The following is an 8063-nucleotide window of genomic DNA, read 5'->3' on the forward strand; positions in this document are numbered from 1 at the left end:
AAAATTATAGAACAATATCATTAATATTATATACAAGCAAATATTGTTGAAGAGTATAAAAAATGGCTAGAACAGTACATAGAGAACTTCTAGAAGTTCAGGCTCAGTTTAGAAGAGATCATGGGACAGAGATATCATTAGTGATGTCAGATGGATGTTGGCAGAAAGTTGAGAATACCAGAAGACTGTTTATTTGTGTCTTATTGACTATGCAAAAGAAGTTGAATGTGTGGACCATAACAGACTATAGCTAACATTGAGGAGAATAAGAACTCCAGAACAATTAATTATGCTTACATGAACTCTATACACAGAAAAAGAAATCATTGTCTGGACTGAAGAAGAGAATACTGTATGGCTTAAAATCAGGAATGATGTTTATCTGTCTGTATCTTTCTCCATAGTTTTTTTTTAATTTGCATGCTGAGCAAATCATTCAAGAAGCTGGATTTTATGAAAAAGAATATGACATTGGAACGGGAGGATAGCACAAGCTTGCTTGCTGAAAGCCAGAACTATCTGAGGTACTTGCTGCACAGGAACAAGCACTGCAGCCTTCAATATGAATTAAAGCTCAACATCAAGAAAACAAAAATCTTCACCAATGGGGAAATATACAACATCATAATCGATGGAGATAATTGAAATTGTCAGAGATACCATCTTTCATGATCAATAGTCAACACCCTAAATACCAACAATCAAGATGTCAGGTAATGTACAGCATTGGGGAAGTTTGCTGTCAGGGATCTTTCCAAAGTCATGAAGAACAATTATGCCACTCTAAATACTAAGGTCCACCAGGTTCAAGGTATGGACTTTCCAGCTTCCTCCCATAAATCTGAGAGCTGGACAATGAATGAGGATGACTGGAAAATAATTGATGCCATTGAGTTGTATTGGAGAAGAGTGGTGAGTATCCCAAGGAGTGTCCAATGAACAAATACATGACTTGGGGAAAGTGAAACCAGAATGCTCCTTTGAAGTGAGGATGATGAAATTTTCCTGGTATATTTTGGACATATTGTTAGGAGATGCTATCCTTTTGAAAGAGACATTATGCTCACAAAGATGGAGTGTCAGTGAAGAAGAGAAAGACACTCAATAAGATGAATTGATAGTGTCTTCAGCAATGGGCTTGACTGTAGTGGGGATGATCAAGATGGTACAGAATAAGACAGGGTTCAGATCTCTTACTCTTGTTAGGAGTTGTAATCAATTTGAAGGCACTTGACAACAACATGTCTACATCTAAAACTTGCATTCCCCTCTATCAAGTATTTCATTCCGATTCTAATAATGATATGGAGATTTTATTTTCTAAAATCTACATGCAGTAAATGCATGCATGTGATTATTTTTATAACAAAACTATAAAACTTTCAGATCATAGAAGGCAGTGGTATGATTCTTAAACTATTCCTGTTTAAAAGAATACATTCAGGAAAATTTTATTACAGAAAGCAAAGCTCTTACCTAAAGAAATATTAAGGAATAGTATCTTTTTACTTATTGAATTTTTATATAGTAATGTTTGGGTTTTTTTCATAAAAGGGTTATATTTTATTAAACATAGGCAATTGATATTTTTAAATTAAAAATTGATTATTTTTTAAATTAAAAATATAATTGCCATCAATGTAATCATCTTAAGATAATGGGAAGAATAATGAGAAATAAAATAGTGAGAAGTTGGCATTTCATTTTTCTTTTCTTTAAAATCTGCTTTGTTAATATAAATGTTGAATGATGTAGCTGAGTTTTTGTAAAACTAAATAATTTATATATGTATCTATCTATGGTAGATATCTGTATTTATCGTTCACTACTCTGGCAGCATACTGCATTATGATTTTACTGTTAATCAAAGATCATCAGTTCAAATGTGCCAGATGCCCCAAGGTATAAAATGACATTATCCTCTTATAAAAGTTTACAACCTCAGAAACTTATTGAAGATTTACTATAAATCAGGGCTGCTGTCTGGCCAGTGGATTGGAAGAGTTCTATGTTTGTTTCCATTCCCAAGAAGGATGATCTACTTGAATGTGGAAATTATCGAACAATAACATTAATATAACATGCAAGCAAAATACTGCTGAAGATCATTCAAAGACAAATGGAACAGAACATAAATAGGAAATTATGAGAAGTTAAAGTGGGATTTAGAAGAGGCCGTGGCACCAGGGATATCATTGCTGATGTCAGATGTATCCTGACTGAAAGTAACAAATACCAGAAGAATATCAATTTGTGCTTTATTGAATATGCAAAGGTGTTTGACTCTATAAATTATGACAAGTTGTGGTTGAGAAGACATTGAGAAGAATGAGAATCCTAGAAACTTGATCGTGCTCATGTGGAACCTATACCTGGACCAGAATGCTGTTGTGTGAATAGAGGGGAACACTGCATGGTTTGGAATTAGGAAGGGAGTGCGTCAGAGTTGCATTCTATCTCCACACCTGTTCAATCTATATGCTGAGCAAATTATCTGAGAAGCCGGACCTTATGAAGAGGAATGTGGCATCAGGATTTGAGGGACACTCATCAATACCTTGTGTTATACTGATGACACAATTTTACTTGCTGAAAGTGAAGAGGACTTGAAGCACTTGTTGCAAAAGATCAAGAATGCATCCGTCAGTGTGGATTGTGTCTCAATATCAAGAAAACAAATATTCTTACCACTGGATCAATAGGTAGTGTCATGATAGATGGAGAGAAGATTGAAACTGTCAACCACTTCATCTTGCTTGGATTCAAAATTAACACTCTTGGTATGAGCAGTCAGGAAGTAAGGAGACACACTGAACTGGGAAAATGTGCAGTTAAGGACTCTTCCAAATCATTAAAGAGTAGTGATGTCAGTTTGAAGAGTAAGATGCATCTGATCCAGGCCATAGTTTGCTCTGCATCAGTGAGCTGGAAAATGAATAATGATGACAGAAAAATAATTGATGCCTTTGAACTATGGTGTTGGAGAAGAGCACTGAACATCCCAGGGACAGCCAAGAAAATGAACAGGTATGTCTTGGAGATGGTACACAGGAGTGCTCTTTGGAGGCAAGAATGATGAGACTTTGCCTCATATACTTTGGACACGTTGATAGGAGGTGCTATTCATTGGACAAGGACATGATGTTGGGAAGGGTGGAGCATAGACAAAGTAAAGGAAGACCATCAACCAGGTGGATTGATGCAGTGACTGCTGCATCGGGCTTCTGTGTGGCAGAAAATGTGACAATGTCACAGGACAGGACTGAATTCATGTCTTTTGTTTGTAGGGTCACAGTTAATTGTACTTGACTTAATGGCACCTAACTAACTAACTCTGCATTTGTGAATATGTGTGTGTGTGTTTGTGTATATATATTTGTGTGTGTATGTATTTATATTTGTATATACTTATTCAGATGTATTTTTATACATATTTATTTAGATATATTTGTATATATATTTGTGTGTGTAGATAGAGATAGAGATAGAAGATATAGAAGATATAGATGATACAGATGATATAGATATAGAGATAGATGATATAGATATATCAATATTTGTGTGTATTTATTTGTATATATACACATATAAGAGAGCTCTGGTGGTGAAGTGGTAAGAACCTGCACTACAATCCTGAATGCATGTGGTTCTAATCCACCAGTTGCTCTGGAGAAGAAGGATGGACAGTCTCCTCTTGTGTGATTAATCACCTTTGAAAACTGACTGGAGGATCATTTATGAGTTGGCTCAAACTTGATAGTACTCAACAACATATACATATACATATATTATTTGTTAAATCAGTGTATTATAGAATCAGAGAATTTACACATGGTAGAATCATTAGCTATCACTCCCTGGTTCAGACCAAACCAAACACTTTGTGACTTTGTGCTGTTAATTCAGCTCAGAGAATCACTTTAAACCTGATTTAATCCTGAAGTATGTTGTTTCTGCTCTCATTTTATGAGTAAATCAATAGTCACTCAGAGCATGAATCCCAGTAAATGGACAAGCTGAGTTTGAACTCCAGTATACTGAAATTAGGAAGATTGTTAGATGATGTTTAGTTCCTATCTATTTTTTGAAGAGGATTGGAAGCTAATGAACTAAATTACAATAGGTGAGCACGTCTTTAGCTGAATAATTACAAGCATATATTATTTTTATCTACCTCTCAACATTTTAATTGTTATACATTTCTCAAGAAATAGAATTGCTTTAAAAGTCATGTAATAGCTGGTATCCTTTGCTTCTTTACCCGCTGGGCGGTGGCGGAACCGATGGGGCAACGCCAGGTGCAGGCAGTGTTTTTTTGATCTGGACAACACGCTTGTTGACATGGCCAGGGCGAGCAGGAGAGGCATGTTGGAGCAAGTACTTCCAGGATGTCACTTCTGCAAGCAAGATTGTGTCATCTGCATAACATAGGTTGTTGAAGAGTCTTCCTCTAGTCCTGGAGGAAGAATGTGATAAAGCTCTTAAAATCAAAATATGATTACAAAGAAGCAGCCGAGATAATCTGTGACAAAGTTCAAGTTAAACTCAGCAAGGAAGGTTTTTATCCTTTCAATACATGCATTACTGATCTAAGAACTTCATACTGGGAAGAAGCAATCCAAGAAACAAAAGGTGGTGCAGCCAATAGGAAATTTCCTATGGAAATCTACCCGTTTACAGCATTTAACCTTGGAAGAAGATGTCAAAACTATGCTTACTGAACTTTGGAAGGAGGTCTGCCTGCTTCTATTAACCAAAGGAGACAGGCAGACCCAGAGGGAAAAGATTGAGGCTTGTGCCTGTCAGTCCTATTTTGATGCTGTTGTTGTAGGTGGAGAACAAAAAGAGGAGAAACCATCCCCTTCCATATTTTACTATCGCTGTCATCTCCTTGGAGTTACAACCTGAAGACTGTGTGATGGTTGGTGACACGCTAGAAACTGATATACAAGGCAGGACTGAAAGCAACAGTTTGGATAAATGAAAACAGAACAGCGCCACAAAAGTCATCCCCTATGCCCCATTATATAATTTCTTCTGTGTTAGACTTGCCTGCTATCTTACAAAGTATAGACTGTAAAGTCACTTTATCAGTTTAAAGAGTGTTTGAGTCAAATTATAGAGGTTGAAATAAGAGGAATTAAGCTATTCCATGTACTGTGGACCAATTCTACAAATAATTTTGCTTTTCTAAAATTGTGATTCCATAACTGTTATGAGAATCCTCTCAATCCAATTGCTTTTTAAGTTTTGATAATCAGTAATTGATTAGTTTTTATTTCTCGAAGTCCAGATTACATTAATGTTACTTTTATTAGAACAAGTCCAGAAAATTAAAATTATATATTTTTTTAAAGTCATGTAATAATACAAAGACAAACATATTTAAGGAATAGTGCTCAACATATATAAGGATGGTCAACATAAATGTTCTTTTGTCTTATGCGGACTTCAGCACATATACTAAAATTGGAACAATACAGAGAAGATTAGCATGTTCCCTGCACAAGGATGTCAGGGAAATTCATGAAGCATTCCATATTTTTTAAAGATAATTAGTATTACAAATTTATTTTGGTTTAAAAAAAAACATTACTTTTCTACCTAAGCCCAAGCCATTGTGCCATTCCGACTCATAGTGACTCCCCATTGAGTTTCTGAGGCTGTCAACATTTATAGGAGGATATTGCCCATCTCTGTTTTGCAAAGAAGCTGGTAGATTTGAACAACTGACCTTTTAGTTACCAGAACAACATGTAAAATATCACATCATTAAAGACTTATTTATTTTTCTAGTCAGAGTCTTTTATGAGGTTAATGATGAGGCTGGTTATGTCCTTTTCAATATACTGAAAAGGATTTGGGATAAACTTTTAAAATTTACTTTGTATTTGCTAATTTGTTTTCATACATAGAAGGCTATCTAACAAAACAAAACAAAATGTCTCTCTGTTTTCATGGCTAGTCATTTGAATAAATACTGAAACACCTGCTATTTGGAAAGCATTATGCTCTTTTTGGAGCTGCACCATCTGTAATAAACTGTTGATATTTCAATCGAGTTGGTACATGCTGTAGGGAATTTGAATATATTTGATTGAAGGCATTCAGGACTATCCATCACATTTGTGATGGAGAGCGTAATGTATTCAAACCAGAAGTGGAGAGAGGTAATGTGTTTCAGGAGAGCCCTCCTGATTTTAACAACCTAGTTATGCTCAAAGACTATAATTACATTAGCTCCTTGCTTGAGCTTGCTTAGTAATTCAGAGAATTTTAGAGCTGGTCGGGTACTTCTTTCAAAATAATCGTAGCTTAGTCATTTTGTAGATGAAGGAGTGATGATTAGGAGGTTATATTTCTTGCCTCTGCCAACAGGGAAGAGTTAGGCCTCAAATTATATTTCTAATTTACAGCTAACTGGACTCCTTGGAAATGCTCTAAAAATTAGATTCAGTATGGAAATGCACTCTTTGTTCAGGAAACAGCAGTAAATGTCAAATCAAGAAAGAAAAGGCCAGCTTCCCTTTCCCACCTAGAAAGCTAGAGAGATTAATTCTTAATTTCTTCTTACCCTCAACCTAGTGCACAATGACCCTCAGGTGTGAATGAAGGTGAAAGCATATTGACTAAAAGGTGCGCCTCCTCAGCCGCCATCATCACTCTGTCCCCTCACATAGGCTTATCCTAGTCCTACCAGATATTTAACATTGCTTATATCATATGTATATAACTACTGTTGTTTGCACTGCCCATGCAGAATGACTCCTTTTGACCTAATAAAATTACTTTGTAGGATTTCTAGGCTCTATCCATTGCAGATTCAGATCCACCAGGTCTTCTGTGAAGAATCTGCACAGATGTGAACCCACCAACCTTTGAGTAATCCGGCAAGCAATTAACAACTATTTTGTCACCAGATCCCTGTATAATCAGTCACATTTGTAATGCTTTTAGGATTAGACATATTTTAATCTCTTTGTTGTTGTTACTGTTGTGTGCTTGTCAAGTTGGAACTGATGCATAGCTGATCCTCCAGTGGGTTTATAGAGGCAGTTAATCAAACTGCAGGAGATTGCCCATCCTTCTCCCATGAAGCAGCTGGTGGATTTGAACCATTTGCCGTTGTGATTGCAGCACAACTTCTTGCCACTATTCTATATCTAATGTGTATGTCGAATATTACTTTAGATGCATTGTTCACATTTCATTATTTCAGAGACTATATAAAGAGTACAAGTATAGAGAACATAGAGAATCTAGATATAGAAAACTGATGTTTGAAAGACTTATGGATTTAGCAGTGTAAATAAATTAATCCAAACTTTAAGTGCCATATTTTTTTTCTTTTCTTCCTTCCTCTATTCCTTCACTTTCTAATTGATGACTACTTATCTTGCTTTCATTCTTCCTTTCAGAATTGCCTCAGTGCCTTGAGGCATTTAATATCTGTGGTAGCTTCAGTGATACTGTACACTTGCATTTGATCAAATGAAAGAGAGTTGAACTTTCTGCATTTCAAGTAGTATTCATTCATGATAACAAGAGAACTAGAGGTTTGCTAGTTATCATAGGTCACCAGGCCTGCCTTATTTTAAATAAATATTTCTTTTTTAAAATTTTTCAATTATTGCTCTTTATTATTTATATTAACATTTAAGATGTTCATTTATTTTTATACTTATTTTATTAATTATTCACTCTGATGTTATTATCTTTCAATCATCCTGGAGAACTTACCAAAGCTTTTCCTAGGCATATCTTTGACTAAGTCAGGGTTTTCTTTTGAATTTTTCCCATCATTTTCCATGGTTTTTTATCTCTGTCACTGTTTCTACAGACACTAACCTTAGTTGCTTTTTTTTTTCCTGTCAGGAATAAAAGATTTCTGTTAAGAGTCTAATACTTCAGTTTAATCAGTCCCAGGGGGATTTCCTTTACAAGAGAATCAGAAAATCAAGTCTGTGGAAAATTATCCTTACTATTCTTATTACTCTTCCTTGGCTCTGATTGTTGGTGCATATATTTGAATGATAGTGGTATTCATTGGACTTCCTTGTATG

The 8063-nt window shown here is 35.4% G+C and overlaps 1 pseudogene; it reads left to right on the forward strand.

The window, feature by feature from the left end:
- LOC102849466 overlaps positions 1-5099 on the forward strand; it is a 10309-nt pseudogene extending 5210 nt beyond the window's left edge.
- The last annotated feature ends 2964 nt before the right edge of the window (positions 5100-8063 follow it).

The sequence above is a fragment of the Elephantulus edwardii genome, unplaced genomic scaffold (genome assembly GCF_000299155.1).
Source record: "Elephantulus edwardii isolate Elephantulus edwardi_28Jun2011 unplaced genomic scaffold, EleEdw1.0 scaffold00054, whole genome shotgun sequence".
Taxonomy (NCBI): domain Eukaryota; kingdom Metazoa; phylum Chordata; class Mammalia; order Macroscelidea; family Macroscelididae; genus Elephantulus; species Elephantulus edwardii.